The sequence below is a fragment of the Epinephelus moara genome, chromosome 3, assembly GCF_006386435.1.
Source record: "Epinephelus moara isolate mb chromosome 3, YSFRI_EMoa_1.0, whole genome shotgun sequence".
NCBI lineage: Eukaryota > Metazoa > Chordata > Actinopteri > Perciformes > Serranidae > Epinephelus > Epinephelus moara.
This window is the reverse complement of record NC_065508.1, coordinates 40,631,881-40,651,307: the sequence shown is the minus strand read 5'-3', so window position 1 is coordinate 40,651,307 and position 19,427 is coordinate 40,631,881. Positions and strand designations below refer to the sequence as shown.

Sequence of the window (19,427 nt, the reverse complement as noted above, 5' to 3'; positions counted from 1 at the left end):
ACGTTTACTAGTAGGAATATCATGTATAGATTTTGGAAATGGGTGTAGTTCCCCATTAAGGAACACCTATGAGGTATATTCCATTTAGTCCTTTAAAGTGTCTTTTATTGCTATATAAATGTATAAAGAGGTTAAATTCCAACATGTGCAAAAAATAAATAAATTATAAAACAAAAAATGATGCATATTATTGTCGACCCCATATTTATCCTGTCCTGTATATCCTTTTTTGACCATAAATTGTTGTTCATTCATTGTTGTGCGCTCAGTTCCCTAGGATACAAAGTGGTGATAAATCTGTTTTGTTCCACAAACAAACAAAAAAAAAAAACAGTTTCACTGCACTCATGTTGCATGTTGACAGTGAGGTGATGACTACTATAATAATCTTGTTTTTGACAATTTTACAAAATCATTATTCTGAAAGACCATTCAGGGACAAATAAATGATGGTCTCATTGGATATCCATCCATCCATCCATCCATCCATCCATTTTCATCCACTTCTGGGGCCGGGTCATGAGGGCAGCAAGCCAAGCAAAGCACACCACACGTCCCTCTCTCCAGCAATGCTTTCCAGCTCCTCCTGAGGGACCCCAAGGCATTCCCAGGCCAGATGAAATATGTTATTCCTTCAGCATGTTCTGGGTCTACCCAGGAGCCTCCTACCCTAAATGTGGTGACTGTAGTAATATTTTTTTTTTATGAGAAAATGATGTGTAGGAACTATGCAGTTAGGATTGTGCTTAAAATGCATTAAAGAAATGTACTAAATTTAAGTTTGGATATTGCTGGTATATCTGCTTGGAGAGACAGAGACTCTAGCCATTTTGGAGTACCCTGGGATACCACCTAGGGGGTCTGTAATTTTGCTGAGGGACTTTAACACTCATGTGGTAATGATGATGACACCCGAAAGGGGTTGATTGGGAAGAATAGCATGACCTGAAACCTGAGTGATGCTTTGTTTTTGGTCTTCTCTGCTGGTCATGGATTGGCCATAACATACACCAGGCTGTATCACAGTGATTCATACATGCACTTGATACCATAATAACTTAGGCCAAAGATCTTTATGGTTGTATAATCAGAACTGGGGCCATATTTATGCCATGTGGATGAGGAGCAGAGCTGTCAACTGATCACCACCTGGTGGTGAGTTGGAGCATGTGGTAGGAGAGACTGCTGGAGAGACCTGGTAAACCCAAACGTGCAGTTAGGACTGAGAAAGATATCCAGAAGAAGAATTTCTCATGCATCCCCGGGGATAGGGGATGTGGAATCTGTATGGGTCATGTTCAAACCCTCTATTCTGATTGTGGTCATCAAGTTGTCAGTGCCTGTCATGGCAGCAATCTAAGAAGGAGTGACAGAGGCTGCCAAGCTGAAGAAGCAAACAAGTATGGGAATGCCAGAAGGCTGTGGAATTGGTGGTTACCAAAGTAAAAACCCAGGTGTGGGAGGAGTTTGGGGAGGCTATAGAGGAAGACTTTCAGATGGCCTCAAGGAAGTTTGCTGACTCAGAAAGGGAAAGCTGGGCTTGGCTCATGCCATGCTTATGTCTCGGCAGGGGAGAACTGTTAGTGTTTTGTGAAAAAAAAAAAAAAAAAAAAAAAAGGACTGTTTCCACTGTAGAGCACATACAAATCCATTGAATTTAACTATGGAACTCCTGGATGATGTTACCAGGAAGAGACATCATGGCAAGAGTGAAGAAATTAAACACTGTCTCCAGGCTCTGCCACAAGGATCTTCTTTGCCAAGAATCCTGCTTGCCAATGTACAGTTCTTGGATAATAAACCAGCTGACCTCCTGGCACACATCAATTAAGGAACCACAAGTCTGGGTGTTCGGGTGTTTCACTGGGTGTCCCCGAGGGGTCAGTCTTGGGTCCACTTCTCTTCATCATTGACCTCCTCCCCCTGGGCACAATCCTCCGTCACCATGGGGTCCATTTTCACTGCTACGCCGACGACACACAGGTCTACATCTCTTCTAAAGCCACCACTGCCATCCCTCCCACCTCCCTCACCACCTGCCTTAAAGACATCCGCAGCTGGATGAGCAGGAACTTCCTGAAGCTAAACGGCAATAAAACTGAGGCCCTACCCATCGGCTCCAAATCCACCCTCACCAAGTCACAACACACCCTAGTTCCACCCATCATCATCGATGGATTCCCTGTACCCTTCTCCTCCCAAGTACAATACAATACCGCTTCCACTGCAAAAACCTTCTCCTCACCTACATAGCTCTCCACAATCCAGCCCCCACTTACCTCTGTGACCTCCTTCAGGAATACACCCCTTCCCGCAACCTCCGCTCAACCTCTGCTGGACTCCTCACTTTCCCACCTCACGCCATGGGTGCCCAAGCCTTCAGCTGCCCTATGTAGTAAGGGTAGAAGAATCATTAAAGATCCCATCAACCGTTAAACAGCCTTTTCTCCCTACTGAGATTGTGAAGAAGCTACGGATTACACCAGGCAGCACTGACAAAAAACAAAAAAACGAAATTCAGCTCAATTTCTTGTTTTCTGATCCTATTGCAAAAAACAAAATTACCACTCCATATTTCGTTTCATTGGTGGGCGGGCTCTCAGCGCTCCCTTTCTTCTGACTGGCTAACGTGCTCTGTCACTTACATTTGGGCTGTACCCTTCAAAATAAGGTTACCTTTTGGCCTTTATGCCTACAGGATGTCTCTGCAGACCCGGAGGCTACAGACGCACAGACAGGCAATGAAGTAATGCAACAGCGTTTTATTGTATTGCCTGTTAATATGCAGCTGATAGACCATGAAAGTGAAAGCTCTATAGTAAGTTTTCTTCAGTATGCACCGTGAACAGTGAAGTCTGTTCTCAGTAAAACTATCAACATGACAGCAAGCACGCCAAAAGTAGTTATTAAAAATGACCAGCAGGTGTCGTACTGCATCAAAGTTGTCATCAAAAATACAAATATGAATGAATAGGCCTATGTTGACAGCCAGATGGGGAAAAAAACAGATGTACATCTATGGAAAGACATTTACTATAGGCTACTATCAGTTAGAGTTAAGCTGTTAAAATAAGTTAAGCTGTGTGGCAAATTTCAGAATTTTATCTCAAAAACTGAATTTTTGACAGCATTTTGAATTTTAGTCTAATGTGAACAATTGGAGTCAATGTAAAAATGGCAATTTTAAACATCAGTTTTTCACTTACGGAGCAAATCAGTCATTGTTACAAACAAATTACCAACACCTCCATGCTGTCTAGATGCAATATGTGTGTTTTCAGATTTTTGTCTTAACTGAATAACTGAATTTCTTACAGTGGTTTCAAATCTGCCTTTCCATGCACGGATGGCTGCTTTCCTACACAACAGTGAATGGCTTACTCAATTTGTGAAGCCACTGTTGAGTTGCTACTTGCCAATTAGCTCAGAGCGGTAGATGACCGTCTTAGGTTCCAGAGGTTGCAGATTCGAGCCTCAACTAGTGCAGAATAAACATTGTAATGTAATCAACTTCTTGTGCTCCAGCTTATTGCTTAAAATTGCCTGAGTGTGATTGATCACTGTGCAGCATCTTCAAGTCTTTTTTCTGCTAGAAAATCTGCATTCATGAAAATAAACCAAACTTTGCACAAAGGTCCAGTGTCAATACTTCAGTGTGAAACCATCTGAGGCTTCTCACTTTGCACATAGCTCAACTAGTTAAACATCAGGTTTTCACTTATGAAGCAAATCAATCATTGTTAAAATAAATTACCAACATATCCATGCTGTCTAGATACAATATGTGTATTTTCAGATTTTTGTTTTGATAACTGAATTTTTTACAGTGGTTGAAATCTGCTTTTCTATGCATGGACGGCTGCTAAACCTGCACGTCTGGCTTAGTCAGTTTGTGAAGCTAAACATGAATTGTCACTGACTAATTAGTTCAGTGAGATAGAAATTGATTCTTAGTCTCAGAGGTTGTGAGTTCAAGCCTCAGCTGATGAAAAAGGCAGATTGTGTTGCTAAATTCCTAAGTGTCTTCCAATTCTTCTGCTTGTTGCTCAGAATTGCCTAAAAATGCCCGGACCCAACTTGTTGCTCAGAATTGCCTAAAAATGCCCGGACCCAACCCATCGCTGCGCAGCAGCTATAATTAACATTAGATCCTGATACATTAGATCCAGATAGGCTAATTAATGAAGTCTGATACATTAGATCCAGATAGGCTAATTAATGAAGTTAGGCTGCTGTGTCTCGTGCGTAAATGCGTACAGTGTCTCTCTCAGTGGGGAGACGCAATTATCGTTTCTACTGCGGTTGCATCTCTGCAGGTACTTAATAAACTCAAACATTTTTTGGGGAGAGGGTGTTTAATAGTCAGCACTCCCGCACCTCCAACTGAAATCATGTCCTCGCAGCTATGGGTTCACCCGCTAATTTATGCGCCATTTATGAACCACATTCACAACCAAATGTAGGCTATTTCCCTGCTAACCAAGAATGAAAAATCAACCATCACAGCAGTATCGATACTTTTCTTACAGAACAGAGTGTAAGGATGCAGTTTTCTGTAAAATGTGCAGATTTGGGTTTTCGTGAGCTGATCGGTACTGAACTAACAATGACTGTAGAATATAATAAGCCTCCTGCCCCATGTGTGTATATGTGTGTAGCTTTGTATTTTGTATGGTGTGTTCTGTGTGTTTTTTGCTTTGTAGCCTATTGTTTGTTGTTGTGCTGTTGTATGTTTTGATTGTGGGGGCTGCGGATGTAAATTAGCTTTGAGCTAATTCTGGTGCGGTGCATCTTTTATGTTAAAAATTGTACACTGTCCCAATTCTTATGACTAATATATTTTATAGAAAACAATAGCTTAACCCAAGGATTACAATAAATTAAATGGTATTACAAATTAAGCTCTTTTCTAAAAGTTTACTACCTACTAGAATCCCACATCCTGTGCTAAATAGGTCTACAGTGTATCTTAACTATATTTACAATGAAGCTTGATTCTGCACTCCCACATCCCATTAGCCCATACTGAATGTTTACTGTTCCTATGGCAACAAGTGACAGCTGACATTAGCGTTAGTTAGCTTAGCTAAATCGTCCGACAAACATTAACCCATAAACTTACAATTCAACATATTTTAACAAAATCAACAACAGCTACCAACAGTTACAGTCCTAACAACCTTAGCTAATGTGTTGTCACAGGTTAGATTGTCAAAATGAAAGTAGGCTAATAACAGCTTAAATCCCTGAGGAACTACGCTAGCATTAGTGACAGTTGCATCCACTCGTATGCAGTTACCTTACGTTACAGTTCCCTCAAACAATATCACGAAGCACAATACAAACTAGGCTATATAAACAAATTATCTATTAAGGGTAGACTACTGATAAAATCTGAAGGTGCTTAGGTGACATTTACCCACCTGAAAGAATAAATGAAAACAAACAGTGATTTTGCTGGTCTTCAGTAGCTTTACTCTAGGTGTAACTGCCAACTCCCGTGCCTTTACTCAAATCAGTTATGCTTTAAATTGAATGGGGGGCATCTGTATGGTATCTATAAAGATACAAAATCGATATCATATGCATAAAATAATGTCACAATTTAGCAGGCGGATACACATAAATAGCCTACCCTATATGTCACATTTGCAGTTCTACATCATGACACTGTTGAGGGAGATCATTAGGCTAAATAATAGGGGACCTGACACTGACCCTTGTGGAAATATCATAGTATAAATGTCCTTTATGAAATAAAGACTGTGTAACGAGTTAGTATACTGTACAGGTCCGGCAGAAAATATAACAGTACTGCTGCTAATTCTTAAACAGTTTCAGTTGGATGCTGCATCTCAACTGCTCATATGTGCCACCTGCTGGTTGTTGCTGTGCACTGCAGCTACACCTGGATCAATTATTTCACCCCCTTCACTGTGGCTGCGGCATTGAAATGAGTAACATCTGTATATGAAATGGTTAACAAAGGACGACACAGGCTATTTCCACATATGTAATTAATTAGGCTATTAATTCACACTACGCAACTAAATAATATATCACACATTTTTTGGATAAAATATATTTCATATGCATAGCATATGTAGGCCTATTTATTTATTTTATTAAATTCTGTGCTTGCATAATGTTGGGTTTTCATAGAATGGCCATTCTACCCATATATAATATATATATATATATATATATATATACATGATTCTACCCTCTTGGATTTTATTTTGACGTTTTTACACTTCACCTTCGCTTCCTGTCTGCCCACCGCGCTACTGTCTGTCCCAAATGAGGAATGAACAAAGGAATTTGCAAAAACCAAAATTGGTTTTCTGGTTTTTCATTTGGAAACAAAAAAGGAATAGATCACGTGATTTTGTTTTTCGTTTTTCGTTTCAAACGCAAAAACGAATTGCCTGAATGTCTGCAGACCTGTTCAATATTCAATCCATAAAGGAATAACGATAAAACGAATCGGCAAAAACCAAAAACGGGCTGGGTTTGACTGGTTTTTCATTATTTGATTCTGACACCAAAAACGTTTTTCTTGGGTACTCTTGTTTTTTTGTTTTGAATCAAATAACAGATTTACCATTTTTGGTTTTTGAATTACGAATTAATTATGAATTATCCGATGATACCCGGACCCACACAGCACACACACTGCAGGGTTGAAGAAAGATCAGAGGCCTGTACTAAAAAGCTAGTTTAACATACCCAGGATATCTTTTGCATTGGCTGTCTGGATAAGAAGTAACACGAAGCTGGTTATCAAGTACTGTAGTTCAATCAACTCTGGGTTTTCTTATTCAGCCACGAGCATGTTGGTTTGAAAGAGGTGGAGTTGTAAATTATGAGTGACATTATCAGAACCATGAATGAAGAAGCTTACTTCATATGATATGAGATGGAACGGTGATACTAATTACCTGTGGGAATGGTCTGTTTATGGGATAGCAAAAAGTCATATTCATCAGAGTGTAATGTGGAAGACAGCTTATAATCTTACAACAAAACAGAAAGATGTAGAAACACTTGAAATAATTCCAAATATTAAAAGTAGGCCAAGGACTAATACAGGTTTATGTACAGTATTGCATATGAAATAAGTAGGACTGTGTAATTTTGCTTTTAAATTGGAAAATGAGGAAACTAATCTGAATATGTCACATAAAACACTTTAGAGTACTACGAGACTATTTCTGCCGCTGAGGTAAAGAGTCTATCTGAGGTCTATCAGACCAAAATGTTGCATTTACAATAATGGGAGCTTATTAATAGTGTGTGGATTAATTATTTTTTTTGATTTTCAGTTCTCATCACGTGTGCAAGTGTCTAATGTTATTCTGAGCTGCAGTGATGGAATCAGGTTATGAAAATAGCCTAATTGTCAGATATCACAATCAACTTTACATAAGTTAAAGGCGCTGTATGTAAGAATGTGGCCAAAAGGGTTACTGCACTCAAATTCAAAATACTGCCGCGAGTCATGTCCGCCCCCCCTCCACTACAGATTTGAGGTTGCTGGACAGGCTGGAGACTGATTTGTTTGATTTGTGGGCGACTGCCGTGGTAGGGCCGCGTCGCCGCGTCCTTGAGCTTCGGTTTTCCAGCGGACCGTTCCAGCAAGTCCGGCTTCTCTGCTGCTAACACTGCTGCCGGGATACAGCTGAGGAGGAGCCGGCTGCTAATGCTATGTACCGGGACACTGAACGCTGCTGCTGGGATACAGCTGAAGAGGAGCCGGCTGCTAATGCTATGTACCGGGACACTGCTGACGCTGCTGCCGGGATACAGCTGAGGAAAAGCCGGCTGCTAATGCTATGTACCGGGACACTGCTAATGCTGCTTGCCGTGCTGCTGTAGCTCAGTTGTATCTGTAACTGATGCTAAGACTCTACTGACTGTGTGACTGGTAGACGGCAGTGGGTGGCGCAACAGGCCAAAACACAAATTCAAAACATAAACATGATTTGCGGACTGTAAAAATGTTTTTTAAATGCAAATATTCTGGCTGTACTATTGTTGTCGGTGAGATCAGTATGTTATATGAACATTATTCCTTAGTCTCTGTGACATATTAGGATGATTTTACGACTATTTGCTTTAGATTTCTTACATATAGCTCCTTTAAATGCAGCTAAAATCATCAGCATGTGTTAAGTGTTGTAAACAATCTCACCATTTGTTAGGAGCTCTGTTTTAAAACCAGTAAGTCATAAAATGGTTCTTCTGACCTATAGTATATTGGCCTATAGTACTGAAAACCTGGTGTTGACACTGACGTCACATTGCTAACCCCAAATCCTGCTTCATAGTGTTGGGAACATAAATTCGGGCTTCACACTGCAGCACCAAATATGTTGAGGTCAACACATTAGGTCTCACCAAGGGACACCAAATATGTAGGGATTTAATTGGCTATCGGAAATAATTAATAATTATTACCAATAATTAATAATCATGTTAAATAATGTGACTTAATTAACATTAAATCACCTTGTGGGGCACCATTCCCGTAAAGGGAAAAATGATAGCCAGTTAAAGATATCAGTCTCATAAAATAGGCTAAACTATTAATTTGGAGTTTGATTAATATTAAAATTAATAACAACAACAACAACAACGGTAATGCCTGAAGGATTTCGGAGTTCTTGAAGCAGCAGAGGTTGACTATTCATTCACTCTTGTGCAACATTAAACAGACAGCAGGTATGATTCCAAAGAATTATATTTATTCACAAACTAGCAAAGCAAACCAAAACACACAAATTCTAACTAACTACAGTAGGAGCCACTCAAAAGTTCCCGTTTCCATGACTGAACCTTGGCAGGTCCGCGGCAGGTCCGTGGCAGATCCGTGACGGCTCCGTGCAAGCCTGCCGCCTGCTCCGTGGAGTCAATTTAATCCCCCGCAATGACGTAGGAAATGCAGCCCTGACTTGTAACGCCCCTAGAGACCTGTGTGAAAACCAGTTGCAATGCTTCATTTGTCCACGGGGAGGAGCAGTGATTATCACCAAAATACTGTCTGCAGATTTGGAAAAGACGGCTTATCAGCTGGTCCATGGCTCCACAGAGCCACTATTTAGCCTAGTAGCATTTTATGACTAGGTCGAATTACAACTACTGTATGCAACCCATATTTTTTAAAATAATATTACCATGTGAAAAGCCAAGAGGACGCTCTCTTTTTATCTTTCAAAACCTATACTTGTTCCTGTGTTTCCCGTTAATTAGGCTACCCCATCTCATTTACCGTGCTTTGTGTGACTTTTTTGCTGTCTTATCATGATTCAAACTGAGGTATTTGGAGAAGATCCAAGAAATAAATAACATCGATCCGTACGAGCTACCTGCAGCTGGAGCAGGCCCACATAGCAAAATTGGTCTGGCCCAGTGGCGGGCCACACATCTCACTTACACTCGGCCCACATACCGCAATGAATTACGGTCCACAGGTTGTCCAAATCTGGTCGCCAGAAACGGGCCACATATGGCCCATGACATAGCCATATCTCAGCCACATGTATGACCATAGCTGGCCCTCTTCTGGCCCTATGTTGGACCAGACAAGTTTCAGCACTGGTTCCAGATGTCAGCCTCAAATAAACCTTAACCAAGCCACTTCTTTACTACACACTTGCTGTATTTGGCCCAGATGAAAAAAATGCCTCAACGATGACAGTATTAATATTTATTAAATTTTCACATCAATACAAAACACATTTATCAGACAATCTTTCTTGCAGTCCCTTACTCCCCTCCTCTCCTCCCTGCTTCTTATGTCCTTTCACCTCCTCCTTCCCCTCCTCCCCTGTCAGCACTGTATGTGTAATGAATGAATATGAAAAAATTGAGTTTAAGTCCACGAACCAGTTGTACTCTGCACAGAACTCCTCAACATCTGTGCCATGTTTAAGTCCACAAACCAGTTGTACTCTGCACAGAACTCCTCAACGTCTGTGCCATGTTTAAGTCCACAAACCAGTTGAATCAGTCGATTTCATAACCTGTAGGGTCTTAAAGATGATTTGCAGTTGGTCCATCATCATTTCCTGCTTTGTTGATATATTATACAGGAGGGCTGAGAAGAAAAAAAGTGAGGAAGACAGATTAGAAACAGTACAAAAACTAGTTAAGCCACCTTCACTCTAATGTCATTTACTGAAGTTGGGAATTTGATACATTGTCTGATAACGTTTGGAAAGCCTAGAAGAGCTGCATGTCTAAATTATTTTATCCACATTCAAGTTAGCAGAGGGCTGAGTGAAAGTTGCACAAAGAGCATGCTCAGTATGCATTCAGACGGCCAGCCCAGGAATGACACAGATGTCAGATTTTAAAACTCCATGTACTATGAAATACAGAGAGATTTACTTGGTCGTGATAGGCTTAATCAGCAATGTGTGAAATTGTTTGGTAAGAGCTTGAATGTGACAAACATGTCATGTATTTTTACCTCCGCCAAGGAGGTTATGTTTTTGCCGGCGTTGGTCTGTTTGTTTGTTTGTTTGTTTGTTTGTTTGTCTGCAAAATAACTCAAAAAGTTATGAACAGATTTTGATGAAATTTTCAGGAAAGGTGGATAATGGGACAAGGAACAGATGATAAAATTTTGGTGGTGATCGGTTGAAGCAAAGTGGATAAAATAATAAAAAAGTCTATTGTCTGACAGCCTCAGCAGCAATTCCAATTTCTAAATATGGTGAAAATAGCGCCATCTGGTGGCCGGAAAGCATGTCTTGTTCTACTTGCTAAATATTGTTGTAATTCTAAAGTTGAAATTAATGTTCTGTGTTGGAAAAAAAGAAAGTGAAAAATACAAAAAACATATTATATTCTGTGATGGTACAAAATAAAAATGAAATAAATACACCACAGTGTCTCCATGGTGAAGGCATATATAACCTAATAATGATAGTGATGCAAATAACCTAATTGTAATGCAGGCTGCAAAACCTGATGCAGAGGGGAAGGGAATATCACTTACTTGGAGGAGGTCTGCACTCTGAGTGCTTTTCTAGTTTTTAATGTTTTCATTCATTTAGATGTAAAAGTTACACACTATAGTTTTAAATTATTTTAATTCTGTCCTTACAGAACGTATTGCAATTACAGGTGAGAGATAAAATAATCCAAATAATCCTACAGGAGTCTTGTGAGAATGAAATGCATCCCTCCTTTCCATCCCAACAAAGCATTTTTTGCCTTAACTTTTAGTTTTGTACAAGCTATCTACCGTGAACCCAAAAGCGCCCGTCATTTGCGTTTTTCCCCATTGTCCAATCAGATGACCACCATCCAGGCAAGGCCTGGACCAGTTGATTTCTCCTCTTCTTCATTTCCCAATTGTCACTATAGGTATTTGGGAACAGCCTCTCACGCTCAATCAGAACCAGAGCAAAGTGCCCTCCGCCTGTCCATTTTTTGATCAAGATGTTTAATTACTTGGTACAAATCTGTGAGTTTCACAGCAAAGTAGTGGTTAGGCTAAAGGACAGGTGATTCGGTCATTGCCTAGCAAAAATAAAAATAAATAAAAATTTAAAAATGCTGCAAGCTGCTCTCTCTTTTTTTTTTAAATTTAATTATAGGCTTTTAAAAAGGAAGTCTGGTGCACCTGCAAAAAGTGCTCTCTGATCGGGCCGTAATACTACTCCTACTTACATATGATTGGGTCCGATTTTTCTTGTCATTTCTAAATGCACTGTCACTTTAATGTTGTAGATCTATGTATAAGTACATTTCTGTTACATGTGATATTTCCAAGGTTCTAACTGATATGAACATTATTTTTTACAAGTTTTAAAATGTTTTAGGTGATCTCTGTTAAGTCAATCTGTGTACATAAAATGTTGGTTGGTTGAGGATTTAAAAGCCTTTAATTTCCTAATTATCTGAAGGAATTATTTTGCCAGTGAAATAATTCGTACTAAAAAACAAACATAGCTATGACAAACATTAGTGAATACTCACAAGTTTGCAGGCAGGATGTCTGCGCCCCGGTTTCGTGTGGCTTAGGGTGCCTTGATGGGACTTAAGGGGGTGCGGCATGCCTTGGAGAATGGATCTCACTGCTGGTGTGCCAGCTTGAAGGAAACTTGGTAGTGCTGGAGTGCTGACTTTGATGTGGCTCAGGAGTGCTGTGTCTACTTGGGTGGAGGTCAGGAGTGTTGTGGCCACATGGGTGGAGGTCAGGCGTGTTGTGGCTACTTGGGTGGAGGTCAGGACTGCTGTGGCCACTTGGGTGGAGGTCAGGAGTGTTGTGACCACTTGGGTGGTGGTCAGGAGTGTTGTCATCACTTGGGAAGAGGTCAGGACTGCTGTGGCCACTTGGGTGGAGCTTGGGGTTGTTTTGCTTCCCTGGGTCTAATGCAGGAGTGTTGTGCTGCCTAAGGATCTTCTGAGCTTTGGGCAATGAATCCAGTCTGTCCAGAAGTACAAACCAAATCTTAGTACATAATCTACTGTGACAAAATACATTAGAATTCAAGAGGGTTGAAGCTTCTTACCCCTTTTTTGACTTTGTTACTTTCAGGGTGCTTTCCATCTCATCGTCGTCATCCTCTTCCCCAGGGAAAAGAATGTTCTTGCATCTAACAACACATTTAATCATTTCAACTAAGTGAAATATTTGCAGTGTTATGCATCACAGATTAATAAAAAAAACAACCCAAAATTAAATGTGTCCCCCTCTACATCCACTGCCTCACTTGGGTGGAAAGCTAGCATGTGTGTCTGCAGGTTTGTTGTCAAGTACGACAGCTGCTATCAAAACCCTAATGGTAACCAGGCGATGTACAAATTAAAAGCCCTGTAGCATTTCATACACAGTCCAGCCATTTAACGTTAACGTTACTAACTTTTGACCTAACATTAAACTTAAATTACAGTCACCATAGCATTGTGCGCACTTCCGCAAAATGCCTGCCGTTATTTTACAAAACTATGTTACATCAATACATATCAAGGCATGTCACTTAACTTACTGTGCATTCACATTACTAGCTACAAAGCTACATGCTACAATTCATTTTCAATGGAAGATGGCGACATGAAGCTACGCTTCAGACGCGCTACAAAAAAATGGCCTTGACTTTTTTCAGCGCTCCGACTACGTGGCTAAGCGTCAAACAAGTAGCTGGCATGTTTTAACTCGCATTTCTGCGCTATGTACATTTACTCCGACCCAAAGAAATTATATATCGGCTTGGCAGAGGGTAGCAGCTATTGCAGCAGTAACTACCAGCTATGTAACGTACATTTTTAAACACACAATGGCTCGTTGTGTGTGTTATTTAGCTATCTGACATTATGCTAGCTAACGTTAGCTTCTGTAACGACATACCCACTCAACAAGCCTCGTTCACGGCAACAGTGCAGCTGACCACGCTCGGCCGTTTTAAAGCTTTTGAAGCCGGTAATGTGCCCGTCCCATTAGTATCAATAACGTTATCTGATGTCATCTTTATTTCTTTGCAAACCAGCATTCAAGCGAGACCATGAGCCAGACTCCCGACAAAACGTTGTCTTTGTAAGCAAACAGCCAATGTACTCTCTAAAAAAGTTACGTTCTCCTAAACATATAATGAATATTTTTTCACTTACCACTTCTTTGCTGGTTATATCCCGATGTATTGGGTACAACAGCTAGGACGTAACAGTGCAGCGAGTCGACTCGGCAGCCTCATTGGCGGTATACTCCTTCCGGTGACGTTAGTCACATGATGTCTCATTGCATTCTGTCGCAATTTTTATTGGATGTATTGATATTCAAAATAAATCGTGCAGCAACAGACCCATCTATGCATGTAACAGACACATACAACAGAACATATGGGTTATTTGTTCTTTGTTTTGTTTTTGTTTTTGTTTTACAAAACAAGTCAGAATAGAAAAAATATGGATAATATAAGCAAAAATTACAACTGTAATAAATCTGTAACTAAATGATGAAAAAATAAAATCCAGTTATGTAAATTCGTGGCATAAAAATCTTCTTTAATTTATATAATATGGTTCTGTGATGTACAATTTTTATTTATTTATTTATTTATTTATTTTTAAAAAAAGAAGAGGTGGAAATAGGCCAAAAAATGATTGTGCATTAAATGAGGCCAATTACAGTTAATGGTGTTTCATACTTAACATTTAATTTGTGTTTTATTTGATACAGAATCTTTGGACAATCCATTTTGCTTGCATTTTACTTGATGTAATATTTATTGTTGCATGGATTTAGCTTGACATGTTGCAAACAGGAAGATATTGGCACCTCAAAAATATCTGAAATTACAATTAACTGTGTAACAAAACTGGCCACACACATGTGGCCCACAGTTCTAATTTTACATCTGGGCCAAGTACTACACTCAACAACTGGCCCACATCTTGTTTGCCACCTTAAAGACGGTGCCACCTCTGCCACATATGGGCCATGTTCGGTCCATATGCCGCATGCCAGTGCTGACTGAATGCCACCTGTGCCAGCTTCCAGCCAAATGTGGGCCAAATGTCTCTGCTATGTGGGGGGAGACGCGTTGCCACCCTGCACCTACATGCAGTTGGTTCACTACTTAGTTTTCGGCATTAGTTACTGTACAGGAATTTAAAAGCCTGAAATCACTGGACAGTCTCACTAAGACAAGGCATAATGGTTATGTGTGTTCTGTGTGTAAAAGCCAGCCGTGGACCACACTTTGCCACGATGACACACACACACACTCACTCATTCACAAGGGGAAACAACCTGATCTCACAGAAATATGTGAAATGACCATGACCTCTTAACACCGCATTCCGTGGTGGCAGCATGTAATGAGTTAAAATTACGTGCCGGTACCACGGAAACAATGCCAATGTAAAGTCAATTAGGTTCCTTTCCCGTGGTGTCCACACAGATTCCCTGATTCAATAACGTCACGCCAACCTCGTTTTCCTCAATGATATCTTTAACATTCCTGTATACACACAAAAACACAGAAGTGTCCTTGATAACTCAGCAATATGACAGGTTAATGTCAAGGCCATAAAATAAAATAAATGTATTTTGCCAGCAGATAGCGTAGGGCTTTAAGAGCATTGTGCTGTGGGCAGATGGGGCACGTTCCACTACTGTTTTGTAGCTGCTGTCTGCCGTCTGTGGGCTTCATTCCATTTCAGATTGCCGTCCGTCTGCCGTAACGCCACTAATAAATAAATAAATAAGAAGAAAAAAATAAGGCTGAGCACGGAAGAACCAGAGAGGAAACACCATCACATGGAGCCGTCCGCCCCCGGCAACCCGGCCACCCTCCACTCCACCAGGGGAGAGCGGACCCCAAGCCAGCGCCACAGAACCAGCGGCCGCTGTCCCCGGCGCACATGGCTCCCACTTAGTTAGGAACTAAACTATGATAAATGACATAAAATATTAAGATGTAGGCCTAACATAAAATAAATTTGTTTTTAAATGAATTAAAACATAAAGCCTACAGTAGATATAAAAGTAGAGCATGCTAAAAGTAAATACAATAATAAGCTAAATAGTATCTAAGCAATAATAAAGTGTCTAAACAATAATAAATTGTATCTAAGTTATCTATTAGGCTACCATTCCACTCTGTAAATAGATTTTAAAATTTCAATATTATTTTAATATTGTTTTTCATTATTGTTATTATTGGTTTACTTTTTAGTAGTATTGTATTATCTGAGGATGACTCATTTTAGTAACTATCTACAGTAAAAAAGAAACAAACAAGCAAAGAAACAAACAAAAATCATTTTATGCACTGGGCCCTCAAAGTGCTCTCTGAAACTACACCTGGCATGGCTTGTGTCCAAAAAATGAAAAAATCAAAACTTTGTCGTAGAGCTAAACCAAATACATCATTGGAAAGGTCTCAACCTGGAGAGAAACATATGTCAGTATGATGATTCTACATGGCCCCTGCTTTCAGCCATTCACCGTTGAACCTTGACCTCAGTGCCTGTTTGCAGGCTTATAACTCAGCAAGGAAAGGGGGTACAGACATGGGACCAGCTGATGTAGAGAGCTCTTGACCTCAACTATCATGTGAGTGTCGTCAACAACTGGGGGTGCTGCCAGATATGGGTAAAATATGGATAAAATTAATTTTCACCCATTTAGAAATTAGATATTTAAAATCTGATTACACAAGTGTGTTTACCATCCTCTTAAAGTCCACAGTGTACTCTCAATTCAGTATTTACAACTTCCAAATCTAGGAAAAACACTTATATTTTTAAAAAAACTACAATTCCCTGGGACCGTGCCATGCAGTTTGATACATATCAGCAACATAGTTGTAGTTCTTCTGATTTGCAAAGTAGGGCTCTAAATAGGGTTGTAAAAAGATATATCTACCCAGTATATATAATATCTAGTAAAGCCGAACTAGTAAACACACTGCACCTAGATGAACTATGTTAAGAAAAAGTAAAGATGCCAGCTAATTTTCGATATTTTAGCTAATACGCTAGAAATGGCGTTTTTGGGACGGTAGGTGTACGCGGCTTGTAAAATAGGGTCGTAAAAAGATAGAGCTACTGAATATATCTAATATCTAGTAAAGCCGAACTAGTTATTACACTGCACCTAGATGAACTATGTTAAGAAAAAAAGTAAGGATGCTGGCAAATTTCAGATATTTTCGATAGTACTCTAAAAACGATGTTTTTGGGACGGTAGGTTTTTTGAGGCTTGTTGTAAAATAGAGTCGTAAAAGATAGATCTACTGATTATATCAAATGTCTAGTAAAGCCGAACTATCATGTTATTATTATTATTATTATTATGGTGGGAAATTATAACAGAGGAATATATTTGCCGTTTTAATATCAGCACTGTCGTGTTTTTGTGTGTATACAGGACATTGTTGAATCAGGGAATTCGTGTGTCCACCACGAAAAAGGATCCTAATTGACTTTACTTTGGCACTGTTTCCGTGGTACCGGCACGTAATTTCAACTCATTACGTGCTGCCACCATGGAATGCGGTGTTAAGAGGTTGTGATCATTTCAAGTATTTCTGTGAGATCAGGTTGAGGTGAAAACAATACCAGGCGTCGCGGTGCGTCACGGCTGGTAGAAATGTTATTTAATAAGTTCACCAGTAATTTGTCTTTGTAGAAAGAGTGTCCCTGGTACTCTGGATAATCCATAGACCTCACTGTCAAGATTTTTTGTCATAGGGACTTCAGCTGAAAGCACTTAAGGAAAACTAATAACACCGGGTCACTGTTTCTGAAAAGATGTGTTGCTTTTGAATCTGTTAAATCTGTTAAATCTGTTAAATGTAAATGCCTTCCACCGTATTGGAGGGTGGAGGCATCAATATCAGATATCTCAAAATAAATCCAAAATGATCCGCATGGCGAGATAGCCGTGCGTCAGCCAGGATGCGCATCTCTACTGTAGCCTCCTGCTCAGACGCAGGCAGCATATATTTCCCTCTCTGCACAGAGATGCATTTATTTATAGTAACCACGTTTTATCGTCACGTCACTTCAAAAATTAAATGTGTTTATTTTACAATATCAGAATAATTAAGTTAATAAAGCTACGAAACGAAAAATCACAAAATCATCGAAAAACTCCATATAGCCTTAAAAGACTCAGTGTAGAAATGTCTTCTCTCTCTCCCCGCATTCCAAATAACCCATACGCAAATACAAACAAAAGGTTAGGGCATAGTTATGCTAAATCACTGGCGTTGGAGGGGGGAGGGCAGCTCACAGCGCGCACATTCCAGCAGCCGAGATGAGCTGACAACATTCAATACGTGTAAACTAGAGGGCTCCCAGCCTGTTAGCGTAGTGTAGCGTAGTTTAGCGGATCTTACTGCTCAGCATCCCCTTTAATAATTGTTTTTATTCTCTTGCCCATAATAGCATAAACAACTGTGCCGGGCCGCTTTATTTTTTTTTTATTTTGACTAGACTGTCCGCCGTCAAAACAGAGGGGTCTTTGTACTGTATGTGAAAACTTCGGCTACTTGTCAAATCCTGTAAAGTTGTGATTATAATCTATTATTATTCAGTCTACAAGTAAAGTCTTAACGTAGGGCCTACTGTGTATTGACCAGATCTATACAGTTAGGCTACTGTACAAGATTCTATTCAAGACGCTGAAGAGACTTATTGACAGATGCCTTTTATGCAGTCGCCAGTGGCTGGTTTTAGATCATAAGGCAAGTCGCCTGTTTTAGCTGCCAATCAGCTCGTAGCAAAGTCAGCTGGTCACGTGGGGCGCAATGAGTTTTGGACAGAGAGAAGAGAGAAAAGAAAGGAAAAAAGAGGATCACCTCACCAATTTGTTTGAGGAATAGCTCCACGGTTCTGCGAGTGTGCAAAAGCATGCAGTAGGCTACCACCAATTTATTATTTTTGCACCCTCAGTTGAAATTAAAAAATTAAAAGTTTTCAAAAAAAAAATGAATGGCGGATCCTTTAGAAAAAGAGGAAGGGCCGACATTTCGAATAATAAAGGCAGGAATTTTCGTAATGGTGGGACTTATGAAAAAAAGGTGAAGGACCGCCAGTCAGAATAATGGAAGTTAACGTTCGAAGAGGCAAGGTTTCAGAAAGGCAGACAGTTACCCCTGAAAAGAGTCGTTGCTATAGAAACGATACGCTTCCACGTTTGATAAACTGAATGACTGCAGGCTGTTTTTTTGTGAGAGAGGCGCCATCTCATGGTGATACCCTGCAATTGAACGAGTGGGCGTGTCTAGGATTAAAATAGGAGAGGGAGGGGGGGTTGAGCCAGCACGGCAGCTGGCTGGCAGCCGGCTGGAACTTGGCTGGGATTTGGCTGGGATTCGATAGGCAGCCAGCTGACAGCTGGCTGGGAAGGGCAACTTTTGAGTGGCTCCTACTGTATATACAAGCTTGGTGCGTATACGTGTGTGTGTGTGTGTGTGTGTGTGTGTGTNGCTTAGCCTGTAAAGCTGTGATAAGCTATGCCCAGTTGTTACGTTACCGATCCTTGAGTGGATGGGAGAAAGAGTCACTTGGTGTTGTACTGCTTGGTTAGCCGGCAGAAGAAGCCTGGGAAGATGGTTCCAAGTGCAGTCTTTGCTGCGTCCTTTGTTCCAGTGGTGAAACTCTGAGGAAGCTGGTCGCTCAGGGTTTAGCAGAGTTAGACGCTGGGTGCTAACTCACTTAGTTCCTTGTTGCTGGAAAGCTAGTTGCAAACCTTGTGTTTGCAAGAAAGTCTATGATCAATTGCCCTCCCTTTAGTGGTTTGGGGCTATGGAGCAAGGGTCTGGGCTTCTGCTTTCCCAGGCCCAGCTGGAAAGAGGTGTGAGCTGCTTTAGCAGCTAGAGCAAGAGAGAGAAAAGGCTTGGAGAGAGCAGACCTTGTACAGATGTTTGGTGACATCACAGAGGGGCATGTCACTGTAACAG

At 40.4% G+C, this 19,427-nt stretch overlaps 1 long non-coding RNA gene across 1 annotated transcript; it reads right to left on the bottom strand.

Annotated features, from left to right (window-relative positions):
* Positions 1-8,825: 8,825 nt before the first annotated feature.
* On the bottom strand, positions 8,826-13,715 carry LOC126385025 (uncharacterized). The gene is made up of 4 exons (XR_007569388.1): positions 13,624-13,715; positions 12,528-12,611; positions 11,992-12,443; positions 8,826-10,099 (listed from the first exon to the last, which is right to left on the bottom strand). It is a non-coding gene; the product is annotated as an uncharacterized LOC126385025 (long non-coding RNA).
* Between the last annotated feature and the right edge of the window lie 5,712 nt (positions 13,716-19,427).